This window comes from Sinohyriopsis cumingii, chromosome 1 (genome assembly GCF_028554795.1).
Source record: "Sinohyriopsis cumingii isolate HCF-2022 chromosome 1, ASM2855479v2, whole genome shotgun sequence".
Taxonomy (NCBI): Eukaryota; Metazoa; Mollusca; class Bivalvia; order Unionida; family Unionidae; genus Sinohyriopsis; species Sinohyriopsis cumingii.
The window spans coordinates 107220365-107232887 of NC_142961.1; the positions used below are offsets into that span (position 1 = coordinate 107220365).

The following is a 12523-nucleotide window of genomic DNA, read 5'->3' on the forward strand; positions in this document are numbered from 1 at the left end:
CCAGCCGTGATATATCACTGAGAACATTACCAGGACAAGTAACAAAACCATAGGATTTTTTACCAGAAGAGTTTCCAACGGAGTATCCTTTTCCTTTTTTTGGTTTCCTACTTTTAACCTTATCGAGGAATGCTTCGTAATTGGTATCACCACGTGGTTTTGTATCTTTATATGTACTTGCTAAATACACTATTCTTGCCCAATCCTTCAACTCCCCTACACTTTTCTTGTAACCGCTATTGACATGCTCATCTCGTAAGCCCTTAGCAAAATTTGCAACAGTGAAATCGATCAATTCTTCCTCGCTGTCGAGGGCTCTAATTTGACCTATTGTGCTCTTTTTAAGTACATTACGGGGTGTATTCTCCCTTTTCTTTTTTTCTTCCGGTATTTCTTCCGGTATTTCTTCTTCTGGTTCTCTTGCAGTAGCACCTAGTTCTTCTTCATCGGCCATTGTAACATAAGGTTCTTGTGGGTCGGTTATAGCGAGTGGTGGTGGCCTCTCCCTCCGTTGGTGTGTTGTAGCAACCGCTATTTTCGCAGGAAGTGTTTCCAGAGACTTTTTTGTTTGCTCGGTCTGAGCCGCTATCTTTTCAAGCGCACCGAGGACGGGCACAGTTGCGCTTTTTACCGGGGCAAAGAGTTGTTCGCTTCCAACAGCAAAATCAGTTTGTAGTTGTTGCCGCGTTTGAAGTTGTTTTCGGACCCTGTCTCGTAACGGTATGAACTTTTCAAGCGCTGCTAGCCGCTCTCTGGCTAGCCGAGTAGTAAGTGACTCACCTACCATTATTGCAAATTGCTCCGCAATTTCTAATTTCCCTGTGGCAGGAATATACCCGAACACCTGTCGCGTCAGACGCAATCGTCTTACTATTTTAGTATCGTTACCACGACCTATCGGGGGAAAAAAAAATGTATACAACGATGCGCCACTTCCGTTACGCTGGGGGCTCCACGGGGGTTTCGTCTATAATCTTTCTAATGTTTTTAATCTTACTAGAAATCTCCCGGCGTCGTTCATAAACACGTCCAAGTTTTTTTCGTACTGTCTCAACGGCAGTGAATAGCCCGATGAATGCATTTACGTCATTGCGGTACAGGTTTTCATTAATCGTATGTTGTAATCGTTTTATAAAAGAATACTCGCGGGCCAGGGTAAAACTCCCCCGTTTCGATTGTTCGTTAATAATTTCATAATCGGATAATATTCTTTCGCTGTTGAGACTATCAGATAATTTAATTCCTTGATTTTTTAATTTTGAAATCTCGGTTAATATATTATTGATGTCTTCGATATTCATATTCTTATAAACATCTTATTTCTAATATAAAAAAAAATGTTTTACAAAATGAACTCTAGGCACATAAAGGTGCTGTTAACATCTTTACTGCCTAGAGAAATATGTGCGTGATTATGGACTCGTATAACATAAAGTTGCCACTGCATCTTCGTGTTAACAGAGAGTATTATGATTGGACGGCACATACATAAAAGACCCGTTTGGCAACCCCGCTGGCGCCCTATGACGTCAGAGAGGCCCATCGGTTACTTAATTAAGGACATCCATCAACAACACATCTTGGAACCCCTTGGGTGCCTTCGCATCCATCTGAGCCCAAGGGAACCCCGAAACATACATCTCCGGGAGGGAGGCCTAGGGTGACAAACGTCATCGTAGACCGCCCAGAATATATGCTTGGGGGGACATCACTACATGTACTTAATTAAGGATGGATATATTTACAATGAAATGATTGATGGATGATGGGACGGCACAAGACAGCACAAACATAAAACGGCGGGGGCGGAACTCTACGGCCAATTCAACCAATCAAAAGCAACCCAATTAAATTAACCCAGTTGCATGATTGTGAACAAAAGACAACCACACGCCCGGGTCAAGAGCGTGGGTTAGTTTTGATTAGTTGAATTGGCTTTCGAAAGCCCCAGGCTTATAACGAGTCGTCTTATATATAAGGTGACTAATACAACCGCGTCAGGTCACAAGGTGTGTTATTATATTTCGTTAAATTACTTAAAAAACGCTATCAATAGCGCTTAAACAACACTAAATACTTCGATGAAACATAAAACAGAATATTACAGTTGTTTGTAAAGACAATTTATTCCATCAGTTTTCTTCCGGAACAGGCAATTTATTAATTGTAATAGACTGTAGCGTTCACACTGTCGGTAACTTCGTCACTCGGTGATATACCATCACGAGTTATTCCCCTTGATGTTACATATGAAAATCGAATTCTGTGCCCGGTCTTTTTTGAGATCGCTGTTTTAGTTATATCCTCTGCTACTTTTTGTACTGAGGTTTTACAAATATCGAAGTATTTACCAGCCGCATTTATAGAGTGAAATGTTTTTTCTTCGTGCGTTATTGTATCAAACGATTTGATACTTTTTGCCCTTCTTATCCCTCCTGTTTTTCCAAATTTGGAATTTTGACTCGGTGTAACAGCTCGTAGATTACACAGTCTGTTATTTTGAGGACATCCATCAATGTGATCAATAACGAGACCGTCCTCGATTGGTCCGTTAAACGCTTCATATACCACCCTGTGAACAAGATAGCTTTTTTCCCCCGCAGTAAGTCGCAAATACCCCTGATTATTCACAGTACCAACCGGCCTCTTCAGTCTGCGGTTTCGAACAACGCCGTCGCGAGATGCCTCGTAATTAACAAGCACAGGGTGAGGTCTGAACTCTTGGTCCATTTGTATAATAATACTACTTGTCTAATTCATTATTTGGTTTAATTATAAACCTTTCAATGTAGTCTTGAGGAGTTTTGATGATTTTGTCCTTGACGGACTCGGTGGGGTCAATGACGGAGTTTTTAATTCGTTTATCATAATAACGTTTTAACTCTCTGTATCGCTTTCCGCCACAATTGATACACAACTGTGATTTTCCTCTTACACCAACGTGGCAAACCAAGCACGGGAGGGGGCCAAGAGAACCATTACGAACGCTTTGTAAATGATACCCGCAGAATTCACCTCTACATGATTTATTGCACGGGGTTGTCGACCCAATCATCAACCAGTTGCATTTACTCATTATACTATATTCTTTTATTTAAATATTTGTTTTAATTATATGGTGGAGGAGTTCAAGAAATTAGCAGCAATTAAGCCCTGGAAAAATATTAAGTTCAATCTCGATAGAGCCCTCAAGGACGCACCAAAAGCGTTAATAAACGATAGAACCCTGTTGAATAAAATACGCGATTGTATCAATGAATTCAAGCGTGATGGTGCATCTCATAGTTGGTCAACATTTCGAATTGATGGCGTTGTTGATGCTACCATGAACGACAACCGCGCAGCAACGATAATATCACAACTTGACGGTAAAAAGTATTTTTTCAGAGTAAAATTCATTGTCCGGGTGGAATCAGGTAATTGGATCACACGTGATAAATTTGAACCAGTTCTCAGCGACAAGAAAACAGTTATTGTTAGCCGCGACTCCAAGCCGGGGCTGTTAACCGGAATTGACAGACCATACTATGAACGAGCGTATCCTGAAACAGCAGTTGTTTATGGAATATACCCGTTAAATAAGAAACATGATATCGGAAAACTAGCGCCGATGAAACAGTCAACGGGGATAAATTGTGTAGCAGAACGAATAATAGAGCATTTTACAAATGCATGTCGAGGAAACAAATTGACTGATTTACGACGTAGCAAAATCAACCAGTGGGAGGAGACAGTGCGCGAGCGAGGAGCAACCATCAGCGACATAGCGAGATTAGAAACGTCGTTGAGATTTCCAATAACCGTTACAACGAGAACCGGTGAAGTATTATACGAATCAAAGTATAAATCAAAGGGAGCCCCAATCAAAATTATTGATCATAACGAACACGCGTGGACGTCCGCGATCACAGTATTTCCACGGGATAGAACAGTAAAGTATATCCCGGGGGGATTCCTGGGAGAACAATTCTCCAAGGACGGTTTTCTCGCGGAGAGGAAACTATTTGATGCTATTGCCTGCTTGTGTAAAAACGACCCTGTATCAGTGTGGTTACTTCGCAGCGCTGAAAACGATGCGGATACCTTTGATCAGTTTGTACGACCAAATGGCGAATTATATCGCACTGAAGCGTTTCACAACAAGATGAAAAAAACCGCCATGGAATTTGAAGAGCATAATGAACAACTGCTAACAAATTGTTTTACGATTCCATCGGTTGCGGCTCATGTTGCAGCAAAGAAAAATGCGTGGAGACCAACGCGCAAGGAATTTCTACCGGATGTACAATCCAGTTGTTTGGAATACTATCACGGTGGACTATGGAACACTGAATACAACCGCGACGCTATGATTTCCGTTGATATGGTTGCCTGTTATCCAGCGAGTTTTCTCGGGTATGGATCCGCCGCTGAGTACTTTAAACGATTTGGACACCCCAGACATGAAATGACTCGTGTTGCTATTAATGGACCACTGCCTGATTTTGATTTAACTGGATTCGCTCGCATAGTATCATTTGAATTTGCGGCAGGACTTCATCGCTGTTGCTATATTTGGATCGGTAGACACATGACTGAAAAAACGTGGTTGCCAATAGCGCTGCTACGGTATATGATTGATTGTAAAATGCTAGTTTCGTTGATTGTCAGTGACGCGATTATATCATACCGGGCGCAGACTGAAGTCTGGTTACCAGAACCAGAGCGTCTAGATAGTATAATTGACGAGTCCAGAAAACAGATTGATGCCAACGAGGAATATATCATCGAATGGTCCAAAAAGATATTCAACCAACGAAACAGAGAGGCAAAAGATCTCGGTAGAAGAATAATTGGTAAGTTCACACAAGGTGGAAAAAACTGCGACTACAAACGATATTGCTCACGGCTGATTATAGATGACGCAGAATATGATTTCGTAATCAAGGACGCAGTGGCGAAAAATAGATACGTGAACTGCAAAACAGCTTTCTTGTCCAATGGAACAAGGTTGGGTACAGTTGTTACTTACAGCGATGGAGACAGCCCAGCATACCCGCATTTGAGGGCGTCTATGCTGGGTTACGCCGCTATCAATTTATTCTCGATGATAAATAGATTTCCCGACACCGCAGTTAGAGTTGCGATTGATTCATTTTACATAGACGTAAAGTATAAGGGAAACATAGCCGAGTTTACTAGTCCGGACGAGAGTTGGGGTACATGGAGAATTAAAAATGAAATACGACGCGATTATTCCCCGTCAGCAGATGTCACCGTTGAGAACAACTACTTACGCGGTGATAATCTATCAGAATGGTCTAATGCACCACCGTGTTCTGATCCAATTTGTAGACACAAAACAGTTTATTTAAGCGGCTGTGGCGGGTCAGGAAAGACGACTCGGGCAATTGAATTATTTCGAACGCGGGCAAGTATAATCGTGCTTACACCAACCCATAGACTAGCGCGAGAGATAAAACAACGAAATGTTGACGCCGTTACTTATCACAGCTTTTTTCGATACAGCGGCGGTGAGTGGACTCCTGATCGAATGGGTGAAAAATTTATTCCTGAGGTTATCATCTGGGATGAGATATGTACTGTTTCGTTAGATGTTTTACAAATGTTTCTTGAGTGGTTGCTGCGCGCAAATACAGCGGTGATAATGTGCGGGGATCATGGTCAATCACCACCATTTGTCGGTGAGGGTCCACATGATTGGTTAAAGGGTTTTGTGGACTATTATGAAGAAACCGATACTGATTACCGAGCACTTGATGAACAACTGCGCGAGGTTAAGAAATTAATCAGATTACAGCCGGATAGAATTCAGTGTGAAATAGTCCGCGAGGTGATTCCGGAAACGCCGTTAAATGAATTCTGGGAAACATGGAGACCAAACGATTTGATTGTAGCGAGTAGAAAGATAGTCAGAGACACACTTCAGCAAAAGTTGTTTACGTTGCATAAGGAAAAGTTTCCAACGCGCCCAGTGCCGTTATGTTATAGCCCCGAGGATACACGGCGGCAGAACATCGAAGTTGAAATTCCAGGCCCGACAGCGTCAGGGACAAAAAAACAAGTTCTCGTGCTGAATGATATCGTGCTCGTTGATATCAGCGTCGTCGAGGACGCGCTACGTGCTGATAAATCCCCGTGGACGCTAGGATACGCAACAACAATACATTCCTCGCAGGGACTAACCATCACGGACACAATTGTTTGGATAGTTGATAATCGCATCGAATGGTCAAATCTAGTCTATCTTGCAGTGTCCAGAGTACGGAGGATAAATCAGCTTCGAAGAATTGTTACTGACGAAGCCGGTGACGGAGTCACCGACAAAGTCACCGACAAAGTCACCAACGACATCATCGATGCAAGCGTCATTGATAGAAAACTTTCGGGTTACCGCCAACAGGATAAAAAAAAACAGCGGCGTTTTGATATTGATGCCGAATTAATAATTGCGTTACGACAACAACAGAATAATCACTGCGCGAGTTGTAATTGTGTAATGCGTTGGCGTTATTCGGATAAAGACGCTCGCCAATTTACCGTGGACAGGATCGATAACAGTCTCGGTCATGTCAAAACCAATGTGAGGTTGACCTGTCTTGAGTGCAATAGACGCAACGGCGCTAGTTAAGACCACGCGGGGGTAATTGAGTATCGTCAGGTATCACTTGTAGTTGCTCGCGTGTAAACCCCCGCTGTGGGGCAGTTGAATCCAGTCTATAGATCGGTGGTCTATCAGTTGATCGTGTTATCGTTGATATGTTATGTGTGGTAACACTCCAGATAGGATCAGTAGCTCTTTTTTTACCGCCTTCAAGCTCTCCTGGTTCATACAGATATCTAACAGTGACATCGCCGAGAATCGGCTTGGAAACGCTATTTATTTTTGATCTTCCGGGTATATACTTTTTTTTAATCGCGTCGCTGGACTTCATGTTGATTGCTCGGGTAATCTCGTTATTTAACGCTGCAATTACGCCTGGCAACCTTTTGACCCATTCACGAGATCGTTTTTCTTGGATGAATTCCTTCGCGTATTGATACCCAAATAACCGTTCAGCAAGAGTCCGATTGAATCGTTCAACAATTGCCTGATCACGATGTAGCGCAGTATGACCTCGTCGTATCGCGACGCTATGATGTTTCAGCGTTGATAAAACAGCGCCGCGAAATTCACTACCAGGATCAACTTGTAATAGATTTGGCCAGCGCAGAGGACCTCTTCGATAAATCCGCTCAAACGCATCGGCTACTTCAGTTGCTGACTTTGTTTTTAACGACTCCACTTGTTTGTATCGACTCGCAACATCAACTACGGTTAGCGCGTATTTGTAACCGTTGTCATGCGGCAGAAATAGTATATCAGCCTGATGAACTTCATTAGGTACGCTGACATTAAAGCGCGAGAAGTTGATTTGTTTAGGCGGTGGTAGATAAATTTGCCATATAGCCTGTTTGGATAACCAATTAGCCGCAACGGCCCTCGTTACTTTTGCAGCGCTCGCAAGCTTACCAATTGCGGCCTTCCCCTTCCAGTATCCTCTCGGAGAATAATAGATGGATTCCATGTTGTTATTAATTACCAGCGCCCAACATTAATTTACCTTTCATAGCCGATTTTACCAACCATGAGGCCAATTTTTCTTTGAATGATTTATCAGGAATGGTATTTAACGCGTGAATTAATTTTACGTCCGCGATATGACGCTGTTGCAGATCACTACTTTTGTTGTAAGCAACATCATGAGCATGACACGCCTTATCGATAGCGTTTATTGGATACTCACCGGGCTTGGGCTGATTTTGATCATCGAGTCTGATATCTAATCGTGTTCCGGGGCCACAGTAGCTATATCCTGGAAGGTGCTTTTCTCCTGGATACTTTGCCCACGGAGTTCCGGGGAGTTTTGATAACTTGCCTGCAATATCACCTCCTCGCTTTTTTTTAAAACATCCCCGGGTCTGATAGAAATAAATCTAAATTTCTTTGTACCGCATTGTACACACTTACCAGTAAGTGCTGATCTGTTATTTCTTGTTGTAACGGTTGTCATATCATTTGTGCCAGTACGCACTCTACACTTCACACAATATAGATCCATAATTTATGTATAGAGATATGAATATAACTGATTTTTCGGCGACTAAAACAAGAGAACCAGTTAAGCATGTTGCAGCGTTACCAAACTCGATCCGGATGATTATCATCGGACCATCTGGATCCGGCAAGACGCAATTGTTACTTAATTTAATAATGAGATGGATGAAGTGGGATAAGTTGTATTTAATCGCCCGTAGATGATCAACGATGCTACGAGGTGTTAAAAGATTTTAACGAGAATGCATCAGCGATCGCTGAAAAAAATGTTATTGAGTTTATTACAGATATCAATGATGCACCAGGTATTGATGATATTGATGGCGATGTTAACAATCTAGTCGTGTACGATGATGTTATGTTAGACAATCAAAAAAACCCAGCTAGGATATTTTCCAGAGGCAGGCATAAAAACACTGACGTGATATATGTCACTCAACGATACACTCAGATTCCAAAAGTAATCAGAGATAACTGTAATATTCTTGCTGTATTCAACGGCGTTGATACACACACGCTACGAAATATTTGGCAGACATGGTGCGGCGGTGACATGGACTTTAATGTTTTTCGAAACTTTTTTAGTCATGCTCAGTCGACCCCACATGGATTTGTAACGATAAATTTACATGATCCTCGGACACGATATCGTATCGGACTTGACCAAATATTCGGTTAAATTGTAAATAGCCTCTTAGCAGCAGAGGGGGCGATGACATCGACGTGGTCGTCGCGCTTTTTTACCCGACGCTGACAACGCTGGAATCGCTGAGTGCAGAAAGTATATTAAACTAAATGACGTTCGATTTACCCCCCCCCCCCCCCGACGACGACGTCGTTTTTTTTTACCAGGCGCTGACGACGCTGGATCCGCTGAGTGCAGAAGGTATTAATTAACCCAAATGACGTTTGGGCAAAATGTCCGATTCGCCCCCTCTGCTGCTCAAAAAAACAGTCATAATCTGTTAGTAACACGCATCCTTTTCTCCAGATGAAACAGTAACCTACTTTTTAATATGGAGAAAAGAGATTATCAACCTTTTAAAATGAAAATCACAAGTGATATGACTATTAAAAACCAGGAACATATGCCAAACTTAGCAACAACATTTACTATTAGGGGAGAATACTCTTCTGAGTCTATAGATATGGGACTGAAATTACGAAAGAAGATCTTGTTGCTAAGTTATGTTAATTTCCATAATATACTTTACTGGTGAAATTATACATTAGTAGTAAAGTGCAGCTGACTGTATCATGAAGAAAATTAAGAACAACTAAGCAAGGATATTTTTTTAACAGGGCGAATATAAGTTTTCCTGGAAAGGTTAAAGCACATGTCCATGCGGGCGTCAAAAAGAAATATTATCATCCATGCGTTTCAATAATTTATCATTTTCACATAATGGTGCACGATGTATTTACTACGTCCGAATAATGTCCATATTTATGAAAACCATCGGTCATGGTAATGTTAGCAACAATCTACTATAATAATTTATGTCAGTCATAAAACATCGCGAGAACCGAGTCCTCAGAACGCGTTCACGAGAGAGAGAGAGAGAGAGAGAGAGAGAGAGAGAGAGAGAGAGAGAGGATGGTAGTGGCGATATAGATTTGATAAGTAATTGTTTTTCCTATTTTGAATTACGATGACAGAGAAGTTTACTGAATTTTCTCTTTCAATGACGATCAACTAGATGCGAAGTGTCTTCACACTACCGACCAGCTATGTACTCGATGGTATTTGAAACTAAAAGAGATATAAAAAAACTGAAGTATAAAAATCCACTTTTAAGCTTTAGGAGTGATGGATACAGTCCGATTAAAATGACCAAATGAATTATTTTCTATGTAAGTTGTAACTCAAATCAAAATATTTAGAGTCTGTTTAAAACAGATTTTGTAATGTTTCTCTAGGATTAAAAAAAAGCTGTATTAGGTATAACCACGTACTCGAACTGAAATGATCATATAAATGTTACCAAGGACGCCTGCATAATTTTTACAAGGGGTGGGGAAAACATAGGGCGCCCGCAAAAATTGTTATGGGGAAGGGGACAAACATGTAGTGGTCAGTATTAAGCTTTCCCGGATGTAGGCCAAAACATGTTTATTTGTCCGGGGGAGGGGACAAACATGTAGCGATCAGCTAGTAAGTTCTACGGATGTAGGCCAAAACATATTTAGAGGTTAATCGGGGAGGGGTTGCGCCCCTGGCAAAATGTAATAAACCTTTTCTTTGCACGGAGTAAACCTAACTAGTGCACAATGACCTAAAACCGTACAATCCCAAATAAACGAAGCACTGAAGTCAACACGTTCAGCTTGAAGTATTCAGAAAAGGCGTAAAGCATATCCTGAAGTACCAACTGATTACCGTATGTACTGTATTATATTTGACCTTTATGAGGACCCTGTGGTCATAATAATAGAAAAGGAAATTCATGTACTTTTGATAAATTCAGTTTGACTTTGCGATGAAATCTTCTTGAAACTCCCGAGAGAGAGAGAGAGAGAGAGAGAGAGAGAGAGAGAGAGAGAGAGAAAAGAGAGAGAATGCACACTTACCTGTACCAAAATATATTAAGTTACATGTATGCAGTGTCGGACTAAGGTGAGGGGGCAAGGGGCACGATGCCCGAGCCCACCTCCAGCCCCCGCTAGTCATTCGTGAAACAGGGGCGCCCGCAGAATTATTGTAAGGGGCGCGGGAGCAAACAAGTAAGGGTCAGATATTTAGTTTTAAGGATGTAGGCCAAAACATGTTCAGAGGTGAAAAGAGAGGGAGGGGGGCACAAGTGCCCCTATGTGCGGATGCCCATGTCCCCAAACCCCCTTCGTTGCCGCAGATAAAAATACATATGTTTAAATCAAACTACATACAGTTCGAAACCGCCTATTACTTAGGTTAGTATAGCTATAACAGATATACACGTACACAGGACAGTTTACGGGTGTACGTGTAGATCATACCGCTCCGGTGGCCTAGTGGTTAGAGCGTCCGCCTAGGAATCGGGAAGTCGTGGGTTCGAACCCCGGCCGAGTCATACCAAAGACTTACACAAATGGTACTAACAGCTGCCTCGCAAGACGCTCAGCATTAAGAGGTTAGTGTTAGGACTGGTCGGCCTGGTGTCAGGATAATGTGACTGGGTGGGACATCATGCTACATGCCTGCGACATGATGCCCCAGTGCTAGGCATCACTATAAACTGCCACACTGCAGACATCATAGCGATATGACTAAACTTTTTTAAAGCTACGTTAAAAACCCAAATCACACACACACACACACACATACTTGAAGATTGATATCTTAAGTGACTCGCCCCCCCCCCCCATCCCCCCAGCAAAACAACAACAAACCTTAATCCGCCACTGCATTTATGATAATAGCAAATTTTACTTACCTTTCATCAAATGGGAGACTATGAATGCAGTGTAATTGCATTACGGCTAGGAATTGTAATACATTTCCGAGTACTGAAAGTGAAAGTTGAAACTACAAATGGATTTTCCGAAGACAGTATTTAGTTTTAGCTCCAAATTCCGTCTTAAATATATATTTAGTCTTATCTATACAAATCTGTATAGATTTTGAGTTAAAGGTCAGAGGTAAAGGCAAAGTTTTAGACGTCCCCTGGTTTAATATCTGGATACAACGTTTAGTCTGTGAAGTCTATCATCATATGGCAAGGGTCGATAACTAGGTATAATCAATCAGTACATTATTCCTCGAGTTACGGCTAAAATTCCTAGTGGTGAGTACCAACCGATTCCATGAAGTGATTTAGCGACGAGGCTTGCTCTGAATAGATCCCACGCGATACGAAATGATCTGCACAATTTTGTTCATCGCTTGCAGTATTATTAAACTGACAAATGTATTAGAATGTTTGCGAAGCATTTTTATTACAAAAATCCTCGGAATTTAGCGTAGCACATAATTCTGTCCTTTTACTACTATTACTATTATTTATTATTATTATTACACACTTATGGGAATGAAGAAACAGCATATATTCTTTCTGGTTCAAAGAAACTGGACTATTCTACGCAAATTTCATATATATTTCTACTAATTCAGTCAAAATAATTAGGCTGTTATATGCTATTTACTACCGTTAAACAATGTGTCGGATAGCACCCTTTTGTATTGCGGATCGGTCAGCATGTTCCGGAACGAGCCTAGAAAACAATTAACGACCTCCATTGAACAAGGACGGCAAATAGTTCAAGCGGTGGTTTATTTTATCATGATCTGTAAATGAACTAACAATAAGGGGCATTTACAACCGTCAAGCACTTTAGCACTTGCGTAACTAGTTAACAGACTTAGACCAGATGTGAAAAAAGACACCGTTTTAGAATAAAAAATACTGCTGAAAAACTTGAACCAAAACTTTAATAAATTGTTTACGC

At 41.4% G+C, this 12523-nt stretch overlaps 1 protein-coding gene across 2 annotated transcripts in view; it reads right to left on the minus strand.

The window, feature by feature from the left end:
- The window catches only part of LOC149807528 (uncharacterized), a 49754-nt gene extending 37999 nt beyond the window's left edge, over positions 1-11755 (minus strand). The window contains exons 1-2 of one of the 2 annotated variants that reach the window (XM_089967413.1): positions 11512-11754; positions 9768-9851 (exon numbers count right to left, since the gene is read on the minus strand). The gene's annotated coding sequence lies outside the window, so the exon portion shown is untranslated. Of the gene's footprint in view, positions 1-9767; positions 9852-11511 lie in introns of both variants that reach the window. The other variant, XM_089967423.1, reaches the window with a different exon arrangement.
- Positions 11756-12523: the final 768 nt, after the last annotated feature.